Source organism: Procambarus clarkii, chromosome 45 (genome assembly GCF_040958095.1).
Source record: "Procambarus clarkii isolate CNS0578487 chromosome 45, FALCON_Pclarkii_2.0, whole genome shotgun sequence".
Classification (NCBI taxonomy): Eukaryota; Metazoa; Arthropoda; class Malacostraca; order Decapoda; family Cambaridae; genus Procambarus; species Procambarus clarkii.
Genome location: NC_091194.1, coordinates 2,484,808 through 2,504,307, shown reverse-complemented (window position 1 = coordinate 2,504,307; position 19,500 = coordinate 2,484,808). Strand labels below are relative to the sequence as shown.

Genomic DNA, 19,500 nt, shown 5'->3' with positions numbered 1-19,500 from the left:
GCTTCGATCACACAGCTTTGCCTTTTGGGCCGTTGTGCTGTTATCGGCTTGGTTGGTACAGGGATGGTCTCGCTTTTTGCAGGGTCGGCGTTCGTTCTTCGATAGTTCAAGTGGTTGGGCGGCACTTCCTTCAATCCACCCTTCTATCCCAGCTCCTATCCTGTCATCCTAACCCTTTCATGTCATATAATCATACTTCCGTTGCACTTTATACGGATGATTACTTTTCCTTATTCATTTCAGTCTATCGTTGGGTTATCAGTCGAAGCTTTCAGTCTATCGTTGGGTTATCAGTCAAAGTCTTCAGACCATCGTTGGGTTATCAGTCGAAGCTTTCAGTCTATCGTTGGGTTATCAGTCAAAGTCTTCAGACCATCGTTGGGTTATCAGTCAAAGCCTTCAGACCATCGTTGGGTTATCAGTCAAAGTCTTCAGACCATCGTTGGGTTATCAGTCAAAGTCTTCAGACCATCGTTGGGTTATCAGTCAAAGTCTTCAGACCATCGTTGGGTTATCAGTCAAAGTCTTCAGACCATCGTTGGGTTATCAGTCAAAGTCTTCAGACCATCGTTGGGTTATCAGTCGAAGCTTTCTGACCATCGTTTGAACAATGTTCTGAAGACTTTTAAAGTCTGAAGGCCTACTTTCCTAAATGCCTCATAAGACCATAATAAAGGAAACTGCAGGTGGTCCATTGGCTCATACGAGGCAGCTCCTATTTATATCCATCAAAACTCATTCATATGTATGTCTAACCTACGCTTGAAACACTCCAGCGACCCCACGTCTATTACGTTTTCCAGTAAATTGTTCCATAAATCCACAAAATAAAATCTCTTGCCAGCGAGAGTCGAACTAGGGTCTCCTGAATGCAGTTAACCCCATAAGCGAGAATCGCCCCTAAACACACAGAACGGCTTAATTAAAACCTATAATTAACTGAAATTTGTCAATCCAGACTTTCAAGATTGGTGGGCGGAGGTCAGCATGGAGGAGAGGTCAACATAGGGTGGAAGACAACATGGAGAACAGGTCAACATAGGGTAGAGGACAACATAGAGGTCAACCAGTCAGTGGATGGGTGACCCATCCAAACACAGAGGCGGGAAGACACGTACGAGATGATAAGATAACGCCCCAGTTGCTACTTTGGCAAGATATCCAATGACTCAGGATAACAGGGTCCGGGAGGGGAGGCGTGGGAGCGGGGAGGGAGCAACCGGTTTTAAAATATACATTTTCCTCTTGTTACTCCAAGCCAAGAGAGTCGGTGGCTGAGCGGACAGAACACTGTACGCGTAATCCTGTGATCCCGGGCGCCGGCGAGAAACAACGGGCAAAGTTTCTTTCACCTTGATGCCCCTGTTATCTAGCAGTAAATAGGTACCTGGGAGTTAGTCAGTTGTCACGGGTTGCTTCCTGGGGGGTGGAGGCCTGGTCGAGGACCGGGCCGCGGGGACACTAAAGCCCCGAAATCATCTCAAGATAACCGGGGTCCCCCCCTGTACACACGCTGCCCCGGGGTCCCCCCTGAACCCGTGTCTTGGGCTACATGTTGTTGTTTTAGATTCAGCTACTCAGAACAAAAGTTCCAAGTAGCACGGGCTATGGTGAGCCCGTAGTGGACTTACCTGGCACAGGAGCGGGGCTATGTATGTTGGGCTACAGCGTGACACAATCAGTCATCATCGAAGAACAACATGACTGACGACCGGCATGAGGTCATCCCCAACCCTCGACAACCACACCCTCACCTTCCTCTTGCCAACCATCACAATCAGCTGGAGCGGGCGGCCTTGACCATCCCGGTGACCTGCTTCTCTAGCTGGTCACACCTTTGCCAAGTGCTGGGGCCAAGTGCTGGGGCCAAGTGCTGGGGCCAAGTGCTGGGGGCCAAGTGCCTCAGTGAGGCACTTGACTGTGCTTGACAGTGGTGACTGTGCGGCAGATAGGTTCGTTCCTATCGTTCCTAAGAACCCACGTTCTTATATCCAATAGATGTGGTGTGATTCACGTTCTTATATCCAATGATTCACGTTCTTATATCCAATGATTCACGTTCTTATATCCAATGATTCACGTTCTTATATCCAATGATTCACGTTCTTATATCCAATAGATGTGTTGTCAATCACGTTCTTATACCCAATAGATGTATTGTATGGAATCTTGTGATATCCAAAGATACTCTTCCATGCAAAATAAAAAAAATCAAATCATTGTATTGTTGAAATCCTCAGCACAAACACAATCTTGACCACAAATGCCTTAAAAGAACAATCTTACAAAATATCAAAATGAACTGCGTACTTACAGGCAGTTGAACACTACCCAAAGACGCAAATGTTGACAATCCTGAAATCTCTAGAAAAAAAAATTATATCTAAGAAGGAAATTGTCATTGAATCCGGATCCGGATTGACGAGTCCAACGTTCACGAACGGGTCGACTCATCACTTCTGGTACGCTCGCCTAAGATGCAAATGAGGAGTCAAGATCTGGATCAGGAATCATCAAGCAGTTAAGGGGGACTACTTACGAAACCTGTACATCTTTCCTTAATCATGGCACCCTTGTTTGTATTTATTAAACAGGTTACGAGCTTGGAAACTTCACAACTGAAGGTTGTTCTTGTTGTAAACAACCTCGTAGTGCTTCGGCCCTCATAAACTGTTTAGTATATGCAAACAAACGTTTATTGGGTCAACTGGTGGTTTAACGTTTAACGTTTATGGGATCAATTGCTAGTTTAACGAGCATTATACGAGGGTTTAGGGGCCAGCTGCTGGTTAAACGAGCATTAGACCAGAATTGATTGGGTCAACTGCTGGTCTAACGAGTCCATTGACAGTGGTTCATGGGGGTTAGCTTCTGGGTTAACGAACATTTGGTCAGCATGAGTATATGCCGCACTAAAGACATACAATTGCATCAATTGAACTGAATTCATGAAGCCTCCTGTGTTACACCACCACGACGAGTCCTGAACTACAATAAACGCGGCCATAGCCTCGCCCCAGACACACCGTAATTGGATCAGGCAAAAACTTGTTTAACCAAAAATAAGAGTAATGTAGCAACTGCCAAGTGTAGCCTAGTAGAAGAGGTGTACCTAGCGTCTCGGTATATATACACTGGGAGCTTGTGTTAGTCCTGGCATCATCTGGTCACCATTTGGTCCGGGAGACATCTCCCGTCACGCAGGGTGCAGTCGCACCTCCACAGATCTCCAGTATCAGCTCTTGATACTGGTAATGGCTCAAAAGGGCCACCACTTACGGGCTATTCATGCCCGTGCCACCTTTTGGGTGGCTTGATCTTTATCAATCAATCGTTAGTCCTGGACAATGTATAGGGTTAAAATATGCTTGCTAGTTGACAAATAAGTTATCAGAGTTAAACCCAACACCAGCACCTTAGATGTTGGGTTTAAGGCCACCACAATGACCAGCCAGCAAGTATACTTAAGTCCTGGATATACTACAAGACTAAAGTAAACCTCGAATGTAAATACTCTGAGAAATAGGGGGGTACACCTTTAGGTGAATATATCCTGAAAATGCTCGTTAATCCTGGCACTAAACCCCCCCCCCCCTTCCTGTTTATAAATGACTCAACAGCTAATTACGTACGAATTCTTCTCGAGCAGTACTTCGATGTCCTCTTGTGTTCGAATCACTCCTTTATGAATGATTCACCCCACATACCACATATACAAATAACTATCAATAGAAACACCAAACTTATCCTATTCCTTACTAAGCACAAAATTATAATATACACTAATAATAATTAATATGTATTCGAAAAATATAGTTTTTGAGAGCCCGTCCTCGCACGACTCACAACTGATGACGTTCGAACATTTCTCGATCAATGCTTTGCTGACGCAGAGAAAATGCTTCACCACGATACAAATACAAATAATTACCAACAGAACCTAAACGCCTAACCTAACCTACACCTAAAGATACATAAAAATCCTAATATATAATATTAACATATATGTGAGCAAAAAAACATGATTTTGAATGCACAGTATATTAAATTTGATGAACACGTCTCAAGGATCGATGGACATCTGAACGAGCCAAGCTTGAAAACAAGTTGCATAACTCAGTGTAAAACGTGGAGCAGTCTGGCTGAGATGACCAACTAGGAAGAACTACTGATCGTCTTTCGTCACGACACTTAAAAGATAATGACGTTCCTCGAGTAGTTTGGTATTAAGGTAACTTTTTGTTTGGTCTGGTGTTGTGCTTAAGGACTATCGATCTCTAGGGGTCACCACGAAAGCTTTATGATAACCAGAAAGTATACTTTAGTCCAGGACTGAGGTAAACTCGTGTATACTGAGAGGCGGGATGAAACCAGAGGAAACTCTGAAATCCGTAGCTATTTTGGCGTGTAAATCAGGCCTTGTTGATGGTGGGAAATTAGTTAGATTTAGACTACTGTTCACTCCTGCATAATTATATCCATTTGTGCAAGTTCTTGGGAATAGTTTCTAATTCTAAAAATAACTTAAAATCCCTTTATTAACCTTAAATTTTAATTAATTACATTATGGGAAATGTAGTTGTTAAGTGAATTACCTCTATAGTTATAATTTGTGGCTGGGTTGTCTTTGCTGGAAACCTCTCTGGTTCTCTACGATAAGGTTAACTTGGGCATTCTTGATGCAATTTTAAATCTTTAGGTAAATATGATAAATTTAAGTACATGAATATTAGGTGACAATAACGGGGCATCTAAATTTCAGTTGTAATATACAAGTTGATAGATGAAATAGTGCTAAACGTGCTTGTATTTCCAGGTAACCGTGAAATGGTCTAGATCGTCGAGCAAAATTCTGAAGTCCCTCCATATTAAACCTTCCATGCCAGCATCATGGCTCCTTTTAGTCTGAGAGTGAAGTTCACGGCGGAAATACGTGCAAATAAAGTCGGTTTGAACGCCACCAAGAAACCCGCTGGAAGAGGGCGTCGTCTCGGTGGATCCAGTGGCTTGGGGCTGAATCGGATGCTCAAGCAAGGAATCCACCAGGTGATGCTGGCTGGTGGCTTGAAGCCCTTCATGAAGAGTGGTTTGGCGAAGGTGAAATCCAACGTAAAGAAAGTGGCCGTGGATTTGCTGGAGATGGTTGCTTTGGGAGTCCTGTGCCCAGCTGGGCTGCCAGTAAACATCGGGCTAAGTGTCGCGCTCAATGTTGAAAGGACTCCCGAAGTTCATAGTTATCCCTGCAGAGACTGCGGGAGAGACTGTACGAAAGGGTCGAATCCCCTAGAGAAAAAAGACCTCCTGGTAGACAGAGAGAAACTAAGACACTATTAAAGTTACCATCTTTGAGCTGATATTTACAAGGGATCATTTCTCTATTTTAGTAAAGATATTTTGGTAGTTGGAGATTAGTGTTAGTTCATTGTATATTTTAAGAATTGTACATTTTATGTCTTAATAAAAGTTTACAATTTTAAAATTAGTAGATTTTAAATGAATTACTCAATATGGTTTATGTAGATAAATAATTGAAACAGAATTGGTTAATGTTTCTTGCAAACAAACTATATATAATACACAAACATACTGGAAAATACAGATGACTCTTTGTCCATACGAGGCAACTCCTATCTATATCCACCCAGCCTCGTTGATATTATTATTATTTATACTTATAAAATATGCATAGGTATATGTTGGTAGTTAATTAATAATGTATATACATTGTATGTTAAATAAAGCAATGTATTGTGGTCACAGTTACGCTTAAAACAATCCAATGATCCCACCTTAAATATCCTGTGCCTCTTCAGACTATAATATCCTTACGTGCTTAATGTATTGGTTTTACCTTTAGGTCGCAGCTCAGTCGCTAGTCAAGAGCAAACTCTACAGCCAAACATAATTGGCGATCACTTATATTCTCGTCTTGTAAACATACTCAACTTGGTACCTCAGCCAGCCCCTCTAGTGGGCAGTGTAAACACTTCTATAAGTCATTGTTGGCTCGAAGCACTCGTGTAAGTGCTCGGGACAGGTAATGATACAGAGGAGCTTGACGTCTGCTTCTCATCCACTTAAACGATAATTTTTTTAAGGGAAGTAATTGAATAATTAGTTTTTCGTCAAATTCTTAAGACTTATGAAACCTGTTCAACTTTCCTTAAATCATGGCGGCTTTGTTTACATTTATTAAATAGTTTGAAAGTTTGGCAACATCACCAGCGAAGATTGTTATAAACTCTCTCTAATAAATGAAGCCGCCATGATTGTTAAAATTTATACAGGTTTCGTAAGTGGTTGCGTAAGTGTTTAATGAATCCTAGTCCAGGACGGCCCGAGTCGTCGTCATATATGTACTCGCCTAATTGTGCTTGCGGGGGTTGAGCTCTGGCTCTTTGGTCCCGCCTCTCAACCGTCAATCAACTGGTGTACAGGTTCCTGAGCCTATTGGGCTCTATCATATCTACACTTGAAACTGTGTATGGAGTCAGCCTCCACCACATCACTTCCTAATGCATTCCATTTGTCAACCAGTCTGACACTAAAAAAGTTCTTTCTAATATCTCTGTGGCTCATTTGGGCACTCAGTTTCCACCTGTGTCCCCTGGTGCGTGAAATGCACTATATATGTGGATTGTGTTGTGTGCTTCACAGAGACGGCACCACTCCCGTGCCAGGTAAGTCCACTACGGGCTCACCATAGCCCGTGCTACTTGGAACCTGTTCCGAGTAGCTGAATCTATAACAACGTGTGCTTCAGCCTCGAGACTGCTTCTCTATGTAATGAACATGTTGATTAATTTTTCACGTCGCCTTCAGAAGACCATCTGCAGGAAATACAGGCACTCGCACACCGTCATATCAGTCAGGTCTCTCAATTTGCCACTCGGTAAAACGTCCAACAGTTTTGCCTAGCCTGAAACGTAAAAAAATACGTAGGAACCCAAGCAACACAGAAATCACAATTACGTGATGCATCAAATGAACAAATCAAATGAAATGCATCAAATGACTATGTCGTAGCTCAGTCGATTAAGGCAGCGTCTGGGATGCTCTCGGACGCAGGTTCGAATCCTCGTCACGGCTCTTGTGGATTTGTTCAACCCAAGCATCTTGTCTCACATAACTAAATCGATGCATAGAAAAACAAATCACACACGCACACCTTTCCCTACACGATTGATTAAGATTAAGCCAACCAAGAGGTGGCACGGGCATGAATAGCCCGTAATTCCCTACACCAGAATGACGTTCTAATTATCTGTAACGGACAAACGGGCCAAAGCGGTGTGAACGAGAGAGGTGGAGCGGTCACACCGATGAACAACTCGTCTTGCGACATTCAGACGAGGGGAAGCCGGTCAGTTCGGCCCCTCCTCACATAATACGTCGCATTTGTTTACGTAATCAGGCAATCCGTTACAAATCTGACGTATTAGTAAGAAATGTAGCACCGTAATATTAATGTTTTCCATGCATCTTCCTCGAAGAGTTCGGTTAGTTACTTGGGTTCGTAAGTTTCTGGTTAAGCAAAAGAGTTGCATTTTTTACAGTGATAAATCGAGAGAAGATGCTGATCCGTTGAAGTTAATTTCTTAACCAAATTACTAGTCGACCAAAGGAAATATATATATAACATTAACTTGCACAAACACGCAAGCCAATTATATCAGAAAGAACTCCTAACGTGAAAGGTTCAAACCTAGACTGACAGGAGCAATAAAACTCCTTGACAAGTCCAGTACTCTGACCCAATGGCTACTAGACTGCACCCGAACCCAACCACTACCACCCGAAGGACCACTACTACCCGAAGGACCACTACTACCCGAAGGACCACTACTACCCGAAGGACCACTACTACCCGAAGAACCACTACCACCACCACCCAAAGGACCACTACCACCACCACCCAAAGGACCACTACCACCACCACCCAAAGGACCACTACCACCACCACTACCAGCACCAACAAGATACCAAGGCCCTACAAATCAACTCAGAGCCACACCTTAGTGACGTGGGCGAGCCAGCCCACGCTCCGCCCAGCACCTACACTGCTCCTCCATCTGGGTCACCCTGCCTGAACACCTCGCAGGCAGGCAGGCAGGCAGGCAGGCAAACAGGCAAACAGGCAGACAGGCAGGCAGACAGGCAGGCAGGCAGACAGGCAGGCAGACAGAAATACTTCTAGATAGGCTGCCTACCTTTCTGGTTTATTGACTATCTGCCTTGAGTATGTACCTAAACACAAGATATTTCTCAAATAAGGTTCCGCCACATTACCTTATCATCAGGTATCCTGAGTATAATTGTTTATACTCAGATCCTGAATATAACAGATAATCTATCCTCTCAGGGATTAGTTTAAGTGGCAGCAAATTAACGAGCGTTAATCATTAATTCATAATCTCTACGTTACTGTATTACTCGTGTAATTAACTTGCAATTATTATGCATCTGTTCCTGATTTACCGCTCCGTAAGAAATGCAACTTTCTTGTCTAATTATATAATGCTTAATGGTCCGAAAAAGCGTAAATATTACGGTGCTTTGATTGTCGCCAATACACCGGTATTTTGACGCAGTTGTCGTCAAAAATAAGGTGCGTCAAAAACAAGGTGCGTCAAAAATAAGGTGCGTCAAAAATAAGGTGCGTCAAAAATAAGGTGCGTCAAAAATAAGGTGCGTCAAAAATAAGGTGCGTCAAAAATAAGGTGCATGAAATCAGTAAACAACCCGTATAAACGTCGTATCCCACAGGATCCAAATAACCATGACATGTAGGGCGAAAACTACACATGATCTTGGTCGAGTATGACCTCTACCGACTCCCTTACTGACCATTATAGGGCTCGACTCTCACTGCCCTGCTTGCACGGGGGGTCGTGGAACACGCGTGGGTGAAGAACACATGAGGATAACAGACTGGAGGAGAACACGCGGGAAGAACAGTGGGAGAGGAGAATACGCGGGAAGAACAGTGGGAGAGAACACGCAGGAAGAACACTGGGCGGGAGAACACGCAGGAAGAACACTGGGCGGGAGAACACGCAGGAAGAACACTGGGCGGGAGAACACGCAGGAAGAACACTGGGCGGGAGAACACGCAGGAAGAACACTGGGCGGGAGAACACGCGGGAAGAACAGTAGAAGGGAGAACAAACGGGAAGAACAGTGGGCGGGAGAACAACATATAGGAAGAACAGATTGTGAGAAGAACATGAAAAATCGGTATATTCTAATGTAAATAAATAATGTTATATATTAGTATCTGTTGTCTAATTAGACCTAAATTAGAGCAGGGCAGGTGATTAGGTTCTGTTGGCTTGTATGGTTGTCTGCGTTAATCATTGGCAGAGGTGATTCGAACAGAGGACATCAACGAAGCACTGTTCGAGAAAAGTTCGAACGTCATCAGTTGTGAGTCGTAAATAATGTGTTTTTCATTCATAAAGACGAGGGAATTGCTGGCTTGATTAACAACCAATGATTATAAGGAGAAAGTGAAGAGAAACACGACCGTCTTCTTTGCCCAAACTCTGTATTCCAAGCTCATGTCAGGTGTTTCAAAAGCTCACTGTGTCAGGTGTTTCAAAAGCTCACTGTGTTAGGCGTTTCGAAGCCTCATTAGTAGTCAACGAAGACTCGGGTGCGTCTGTTGATAAAGCATAACACAATGTGAATTATAGACAACTCATCAGAATATGGTTAAAAATGTTTTACCGCCAAAACTTATAATAAGGCACAAAAACATGGCGAGAGCTCGCATTTTGTGAGGCTTCTTGCTCGAGCCGCACACTCACACACCGGCCGCACACTCAAGTCCAATTTGGCGCGAAAATTTTTAGTCAGGTTGGTAGACAGATTCGGCGGTCAGTTGTGTCTGGCAGCAGTCGTGAGTCTTAACGGGTGTTGTTTATGTTTTTGAAATGATAATTTGAAGTTATTAGTTTCTCGTGTTTTCAGTTGTACTGGGCTGTAGTACAGTTTTTGGCAAGTGTCTACAGATATATTTGTGTAATTGACTCTTTACAGTACTTGGTTGTATGTAATCTTGTGTTACAGTTGCATGTTGTTTGACTTTCGAGTTTCATTAACTTTGTACTAGACTTTCTTAATTTGTTTACATTCTAAACTTTATTTTTCAGTTTTGGAAAATTCATCCGGTGGGTCTTTTAAAATTTCGTGGCGCTCTGCACTGAACTATGGCTCCAGTTAATCTCCACCTGAAGACTGCCTCCAGAATAGCTCGTCACGTGGCTGAAGTAGCAATAAAAAAAATATCCAAGAACACTATCAGGAAACCCGCCGCAGTTCGACGTCGTTCAGGCGCGTCTAGCGGCTGTGGTTTGAAGCGTGTGGTTGACCACGCAAAGAACATAACGCCCCTCCTGAAGAAGGGACTTGCCAAGGTTAAACGCGATGGAATAACAAAAGTGTCAAGGGACTTTGTGCAGATGGCCACTAGGGAGATTCTAGGCGTGTATTCCTCTGGGAGAACTTTAGCCGTGACGCTAGGTGGTTCCTCTAGTGTAGTGACGGGAGACACTATAGAGGGGAACACAGACTGTGTACCAGAGGAGTGCGGGACGGATGAAAACTCTAATTTCACTTGCGTAAATACAAAAGGTAAGTTACCACTTGATATTCGGTTAAAATGGTCCCATAATTGTGAAGTATTGTAGCTTCTTAAACTCGCTCCCTTCTAGCATGTCCTCTGCTCTAGTATATTTTTTCAAATTTATTTTGTAATTTCTTGTACGTAAGGAAACGTTTCTAATGTATATAGAAGCGGAAAAAGTGTAAATTCCTTGTAATCCGAAACGGCTTGGCTCAAACTCGGGTTGCTTGGTTAAAATGGTTTACGCTTAATTAATAAACTTCTATAGAAAGATCTTGGTAATATGCCGTTAACTATGAAATTGCCAAAATGGTTAAACTAATTTGTATTCTCAAAACTAGTTTAATCTACTCTCGATGAAGCACTGGATTTAGCTAGTAAATGCCTAGCTTTTGCATATTGCCCAGTTTTGATTAATATCTAAATACCAATGCAGTAACGTTTTGAAAAAAATCTTATCTAAAATGTTTGTATTAAAATGCCTAAATACCTGCACAAATTAGCACATTCGTAAATTTAGCTTGATACAGTATAGTTTTAATAGCAATGTTGGTACTTGAAATTCTAAGATGGCTTAAAATTATCTACGCAAAGGTTCACTGATAACTATTTTTTGTCCTAATAAGGTAGTTGGACCTATCAATAGGAAAAATTGCATTGAAAATGGTCCACAATAATAATAGTTTCCCGAAAGTCCTAGAATTCAAACTTCACACTGTTCTAGCAAAGTGGTGTATCTCCCTCATGGAGCCTAATAAAATGCATTCTTAATGGCACTTTTTTTATTTAGATACGCACAATTGTTAAAGGTCTCTTCAGTAATTGCACAACTTACCAGAAGCTGTTGGCGAAGTAACTTATTTATACTCAAACTAGAAATTGGAGAATTATTTAATAGGCTAGAATATTACCGGAATAACCTAACCTTGTTTCCTCAGGGCACGTGACCTATTGTAATGACGTGAGTCTCCTGGTCCCAGAACGGTCTCCTCTTCCCCTGGAGTCTCCTACACTGCCCTGGAAGTCTCCGCTACCCTGCGACTCTCCTCTACCCTGGCGCAACACGGGGAGACTCCAGCTCCGGCCCGGATCACCACAGTTTGAAGATTGCAATTGATCACAACTGATCCTTCTAAATGGTTTTAATTTTAATTTAATAAATTTTAAAAGTTTTAAGTGTCGTATTAATCTAGTCCATTATTGTAATCGCTTGTAATTTACCATTTAAGCTAAACGCGCTTAAAGAGTTTAACATATTTGCAACGGCCCTTGCACACTACTTCTGTGTAGTTAAATTTAACATTGCCTTGACCTATTGTACACCAGTGATGGTAAGCACCTACTGGTGGAAGAGTTAAACCCACATTAACCTTTACTCCAAGCAGAGCTTGGTAATTGTCTTATGAACATAAAGCCGATGCCTCCTGCTTAACTGGGACAAATGGTTTCTTCATTGTCTACTTCATGAAGTGACTGGATTAAGAAAGCTGCCAAGAAGAAATCCAAGCTCTGTAAGGGGGACATGAAAATACTTAACCTGGCCATCTCAATCCATCTCAAACCTGTACTTAACCAGTCGCCTTAAATCCATCTCGATCCTTAGAGAGGGATTGAGCTGTCAATTATAACATGACCCTCCAGCGGTGTGGTCCTTGCTGTCTCCAGCAATACTTTAAACCCAAATACAATGGTTTAGATCAAATGGGCACAAAATTAGGTTCCCAGACTCTGCCGTCTTTGCGGGTTGTTCTTGCCCGTGCCCCCTCTTAGAGTGGCTTAAGTCTTCAATAAATTGTTCTGCCCTTGGGCATAATATATAAGATTGTTCAGACGAGAGGGCCAGACGCTTGTGGTTAGCCCCGCAAAATATTTTCAGGCCAAAACACTGTCAGAGGATGATTAGCTGCTCAAGGTAGTCTTGAAAGCCTTTCTAAACTCTTCCATGAAATGGCGAATTACACCTCTAAATGCAGACTCCATCCTCGTATTCATCAAACATTTTTGAAAAATAAAGGAACGAACAGTCCTTTGATCAGGACGGGCTTTTGTATTTGCAGTACGTGGGTGATTACACCTGGTGGCACTGTTCGTACAATGAACAAAGCCCCGCTCAAACGTCCCCACTAGTGTCGGTGGGTTTGGTGGCTATATTATTAACCAGCATGTGTGGTACCCAAGGAAGGGCTGCGATAATATACATGCCGTTATCACTAGTCTTGCGCGTCTCTTAGATAAGTGGTGACATGGTAGTCGACATGTGACGTGTTTTACACGTGTAGATGACAAGGATTATCCTGGACCTGTCTTGGACCGGACGGGGCACTTAATCTGTCTAGCGCCTTCCGTCTGTCACACCTGACAAGCATCGCTCGTGGTCTAGGATGCCCCACTGATACAATATCCAAAAGTGGTGTCGATTCGACGTTGAATCGACGTTGGTCTTTAATATTGTGCCCATTAGACGCGGGACGAGGACAAATGACGTTGATTCAACGTTGTCAACGTTTATTCAACGCAACTCTGTTTTGTCCACTTGGTTAGAACTTGACATTCCTACAACCTTGTAGCAACGTAACAGTTGTGGTTGTCTGCTGGGGCGACATCACGGCCAATAACGTTACAGCTTCCAAACGTAACTACAAACGATGAAATAGTTTACACCATACCGTCGGGGATTCGTTGACCATATACGTAATGGTCGACGAATCCCCTGGCCCCTTGCGAAACCTGTACATCTTTCCTCAATCATGGCGGCTTTGTTTACATTTATTAGACTGCTTAGTCACAACTCGTTATTGTTAGATAACCTCGTACGTAGTGCTAACGATCTCACCCTTTCGTCAATGTAAACAAAGCCGCCATGATTGTGGAAAGATGTATTGGTTTCGTTTAGTGGACATGTAAATGGCAAATCCTGGTCGTGAGGACGTAATCTCAACCATCACCTTATCTTGGGACACATTCCAATCATTTTATCAGTTTGAGTGACACGCCGAGGATAACAGCTCCCACGCATAGTCATCAGCTAACTACTCAACTGCTAGTCACGTAACTATCCTATCATTTTTATTTATTTTTGTTATGGGGGGACAGGAAGCGTGTGTGTGTGTGCATATTTTAGGTTTGTGTTGAGGTCCCCCACAAGGTGGACCTACTGACCTTCACTCCAGAATGTAACCCCACAACAGTTGCCTAAGTCCTGCGTACCTATTTACTGCTAGGTGAACAGAGGCATTAGGTGAAAGGAAACGTGCCCAATCATTTCTATCCCTCCCGGGATCCCCAATTGTCAGTAGAGAACGATGGAAACTGTATTACCAGACGTTAAGGTCTTTTATGAAAGGTCAAGTTCGATATATTAAGGTCTATCACAGGACAAGTTCCCTACATAAGGTTCCTTCTCATTTGTGAGGAGAGACAGCAGCGAACACACCTGTAACACAACCCTGTAACACAACCCTGTAACATACAACCCTGTAACACAACCCTGTAACACAACCCTGTAACACAACCCTGTAACATACAACCCTGTAACACAACCCTGTAACATACAACCCTGGCACATGCAACCCTGTAACACAACCCTGGCACATGCAACCCTGTAACACAACCCTGTAACATACAGCCCTGACACATGGGAATGTCTTATATCAATTAATCATATCACATCAATTACAATGACCTTCTAGGACTGTGTACTTCCACACAAGCCGTGATAAGAGTATCAATACTCACACGTTACTCACCATATCCAGTCACTTTGTATACATTATCGGCCTCGTTTTTTCTGCGGGTCGGCGTTCAATCCCCGATGATCTATTAGTGGTTACAGGGCATCGTTCTATCCCAGAGTCTATATCTTGCCCTCTTGGCCCTTCCATGTGTGGTATGGTCATACAGATCATAACATTATGCCATATACTTTAACGACAGCGTGTGTACGTCGTTGTATCATGTGTACGTGGCTGTACTGTGTGTGTGTACGTCGTCCGACCTCGTGTGTACACCAAGGAGGGCAGATCTGGTGACATTTACGTGCTTCCTCGGAGGCCAAAGATGAGAGGCAGGGTGACCAGGACGTGTGTGTTTACTAGTTGTGTTTACTAGTTGTGTTTTTACGGGGGTTGAGCTTTGCTCTTTCGGCCCGCCTCTCAACTGTCAATCAACTGTTTACTAACTACTTTTTTTTTTTTTTTTTTTTTTTTCTCTCTCCACACCACACACACACACCCCAGGAAGCAGCCCGTGACAGCTGACTAACTCCCAGGTACCTATTTACTGCTAGGTAACAGGGGCATTCAGGGTGAAAGAAACTTTGCCCATTTGTTTCTGCCTCGTGCGGGAATCGAACCCGCGCCACAGAATTACGAATCCTGCGCGCTATCCACCAGGCTACGAGGCCCCTTGTGTGTGTGTGTGTGTGTGTGTGTGTGCGTGTGTGTGTGTGTGTGCGTGTGCGTGTGTGTGTGGGTCTAGGTGTGGGTGTGAGCGCGCGTGTGTGGGTCTAGGTGTGGGTGTGAGCGCGCGTGTGTGGGTCTAGGTGTGGGTGTGGGTATGTGTGTGTGCGTGTGTGTCTGAGTCTAGGTGTAGGTGTGGGCACACTCACCTAGACGTGCTTGCAGGGGTCGAGTATTAGCTCCTGGCCCCGCCTTGCCATCCCAGGCAACGCCTCGGCTCAAACGGTCGCTAATTAATGTCCGCACGAGACGTTATCACGTGGCTTCACCCGCTTCTAAGTCTACTCCATTAAACTAATTGACAGCTCCAGCGTGGACCATCTTTCTGACACCGCTGTGACTAATTTACCTCTCTTGATTCCATCACAGTTCTCTTGTTCTGCTGCCTGAAGCTTCCATCATAGCTCCCTTGTTCTGCTACGTCGTGTATATGACGTAGTCCAACACTGACGTCACAAGACCTGGCTCAAAAACATGTAGCTGGGAGAACAGGTCGGGACGGGGCGGCCGCATGGCTACTTTCACTTGTGTAGAGCGATGTAATTATGGCGCGTCCTGGACACCTCTGAGGTCTCTTGCGTTCTTCTGGTCATCCCCTGCGCAGTTCTGGGGGATCCTGCGCATATCTGGCGTCCTTTGCGCACCATGTTCTGCTGCCTACGCACATTTGTTGGCTCCTGCGCACACGTCTGGCATTTCCTGCGATTTTTCTGCCCTTCTCTGTGCACCTCTTAAGTGTTCCTGCGCAGAACTGGCGCCTCCAGATGTGCACAAGAATTTCTACGAACCTCTGGGCATTTCTGCGCACCACTGACGTCTCTTGCACATCTTCGGTTTAGCATTATCTGCAGACATTGAAGTAATTATCCAAAGAAGGCGCCAAGCCGGAGAGACTATGCAGCACCTCCAGACATTGTAATGAAGAAGCCAATATTCTCCACCAATAAGCCAATATTCTTATCTTATGATAAGATAAGAATGTGTCAGGATTAGCTCCAGCGCCTTGTGGTACTCCGTCTACTGACTCTACACTCTTATATCTCCCGTTATACTTTTGATTTAGATTTTTTTATGCAGGTTTAGATACATACATTGAAGATGAGTTACAAACATAATGTTGGAATTTAAAGATAGAGATAGTACATATAATACCTAAAGCCACTAGTATGTATAGCGTTTCGGGTAAACTTAGACTGTTCATTCACTCCTTCTACATATGTCTACCCTCGTTGTCTATCCTCATATCCCAGGTGTTAGTCTATCCTCATATCCCAGGTGTTAGTCTATCCTCATATCCCAGGTGTTAGTCTATCCTCATATCCCAGGTGTTAGTCTATCCTCATATCCCAGGTGTTAGTCTATCCTCATATCCCAGGTGTTAGTCTATCCTCATATCCCAGGTGTTAGTCTATCCTCATATCCCAGGTGTTAGTCTATCCTCATCATCCCAGGTGTTAGTCTATCCTCATATCCCAGGTGTTAGTCTATCCTCATATCCCAGGTGTTAGTCTATCCTCATATCCCAGGTGTTAGTCTATCCTCATGCCTCGTATCTCATCTCTTAGTTTATGCCCATATGCCTTGTAAGTGCTATAGTTACGGTGGTATAGTGCTTTCTAAGGTGATTGCACCTATATACCTCTGGGGTACTAATTCCCCGAGGAATAGATACCAATTAACCAAGGGTACCCATACCTCTTGGGGGTGGGGGGTAGACAGGTACCACCGGTTCCTCTGCTCTATTACTTGATATTTAAATAGATAATATGCACTGGTGATCATTTAGGTTATTGGAGTTTGTACTTTGTCCCTTTGTCAGCTGTTATATCTACCAGTCCATCGGTATGTTTGTATTTTAACTGAATTTGCCTGAGGACCACTATCTATTTAGTAACCACGACTGGGACGGGAAGGCAGCGGCTTGTCTAAGGCAGCCTCCCCCCAAATAGCTACAGAGAATTTTTCTAACTGGATTTTGAGCTGAAGTGGCATTTACGGCTTCGGCGGGTAGGCGGTTCCACGGGTTTATAAACCTGTGGGTGAAAATACATCTGTTTTCTGTCCTACAGTGTGGCTTGTTGAGCACGAAGGCGTAGCGACCTACACGGGCTTCATCTAGCCATTTTAAAGAAGTGTTCTGGATTAATATTCTCCAATTTGTTGCGTTAACTATTGTTTAATCCATTCAAGTATTTTGCCATTTATTTCACATGCTTGTAATTTCCTGGCTACCAGTCTTTCATGTGGCACCTCATCAAATGCTTGATACATCTGTGTGTGTGTATGAGAATGTGCACACACACACACACATATATATATATATATATATATATATATATATATATATATATATATATATATATATATATATATATATATATATATATATATATATATATATATGTATAAATGCAATTATGTATTAATCTAATTGTAAAACTCAAGTGGACTGAGTTTTAACTCTTGGGTCCCGCCATGCAACCATCAACTATCCAATGTACAAGTTCCATATCTGTCTGACCTATCAGATCTACATTAAAAATCTGGATATATATATATATATGTATATATATATATATATATATATATATATATATATATATATATATATATATATACATATATATATATATATATATATATATATATATATATATATAGATATATATATATATATAGATATATATATATATATATATATATATATATATATATATATATATATATATATATATATATATATATATATATATATATATTATGGGTGTGTTAGGTTGCATGCAAGTTTGATTACTAGGGCAGGAAAGTGTGCCTTGGGCACGTGGGCAGGGCCAATGGGGGTCAAGAAGCAGGGAGGGCATTCGTGACCCCACGAGCATCGAGCAGTGCCCCTCCCAACACAATCCCATTTTCTGTCATCAGCTGATTCGCGAGATAGCAACAAACTTTCAAAATTACAAATTATTCGAACATTTGACGACTTTCTAGCGCATACAAAACTCTGCAGGACTGACCTGGATCACGCTGCATTTTTCGCTGGCCGTGAAAATATCCTACAGGAGTAAATATTAGAGACATTGTGTGGAGCAGCCTTGGAATACCCCGCTCTCACCGCCTGCCACGACCCTCCTGCGCAGACTCGCACTGTTTTTGTCACGACTGCGCAAGGTCAACAAACACAGCTGATCCAAATATTTCATTTCCTAATTTATTTTACATTTTTGGGCCATGAGAACAGGTTTATTATTATATATATAATTTTAATGAGTTTTATTTTTTTTACAAGATACTTTAGAATACATTAAAAAGGGTCTAACACTAAAGTAAAAGCTGGTAATACTTTAGTAATTTCAAAATATGAAGAATTTATATATTATGGCAACTTAGTCTATTGTTATGGCGACTTAGTCAATAATGTGACTGCATAGTCTACTGCTATGGCAACTTAGTTTACTATTACAACTTATCCAGGCGATGAGTCACGATAACGTGGCTAAAGTATGTTGACCAGACCACACACTAGAAAGTGAAGGGACGACGACGTTTCAGTCCGTCCTGGACTATTCTCAAGTCGATTGTGTCAAGTTGACAATCGACTATTACAACTTAGTTTACTAATATGGCCACTTAGTCAACTATTAAGGCTCTTGGTCTACTATTATGGCTCTTAGTCTACTATTATGATAACTTAGTCCACTATTATGGCTCTTAGTCTACTATTATAGAAACTTAGTCTACTGTTATGTCTAATTATTATATTACTTATTGACTGCCACCCCCCTCTTACCAACTCCCACCTAGAGGCATACGTTCCTCTAACACCTAGAGGCATACGTTCCTCTCACCTAGAGGCATACGTTCCTCTAACACCTAGAGGCATACGTTCCTCTCACCTAGAGGCTTACGTTCCTCTAACACCTAGAGGCATACGTTCCTCTAACACCTAGAGGCATACGTTCCTCTAACACCTAGAGGCATACGTTCCTCTAACACCTAGAGGCATACGTTCCTCTCACCTAGAGGCATACGTTCCTCTAACACCTAGAGGCATACGTTCCTCTCACCTAGAGGCATACGTTCCTCTAACACCTAGAGGTATACATTCCTCTCACCTAGAGGCATACGTTCCTCTAACACCTAGAGGCATACGTTCCTCTAACACCTAGAGGCATACGTTCCTCTAACACCTAAAGGCATACGTTCCTCTCACCTAGAGGCATACGTTCCTCCACCTAGAGGCATACGTTCCTTCCACCTAGAGGCATAAGTTCCTCTAACACCTAGAGGCATACATTCCTCTAACACCTAGAGGCATACGTTCTTCTAACACCTAGAGGCATACGTTCCTCTAACACCTACAGGCATACGTTCCTCCTACCTAGAGGCATACGTTCCTCTCACCTAGAGGCATACGTT

The 19,500-nt window shown here is 42.8% G+C and overlaps 2 long non-coding RNA genes across 5 annotated transcripts; both read left to right on the top strand.

The window, feature by feature from the left end:
• Positions 1-3,987: 3,987 nt before the first annotated feature.
• On the top strand, positions 3,988-5,757 carry LOC138350439 (uncharacterized). Its single transcript, XR_011222085.1, has 2 exons — positions 3,988-4,231; positions 4,817-5,757. It is a non-coding gene; the product is annotated as an uncharacterized lncRNA (long non-coding RNA).
• Positions 5,758-9,715: 3,958 nt separating this feature from the next.
• LOC123770201 (uncharacterized) lies at positions 9,716-11,803 on the top strand. Of its 4 annotated transcripts, none has more exons than XR_011222083.1 (3): positions 9,716-9,858; positions 10,155-10,635; positions 11,566-11,803. It is a non-coding gene; the product is annotated as an uncharacterized lncRNA (long non-coding RNA). The 4 variants fall into 4 exon arrangements; XR_011222084.1 differs by having other exon boundaries at positions 9,819-9,901; XR_011222081.1 differs by lacking the exon at positions 9,716-9,858 and adding an exon at positions 9,882-9,999.
• The last annotated feature ends 7,697 nt before the right edge of the window (positions 11,804-19,500 follow it).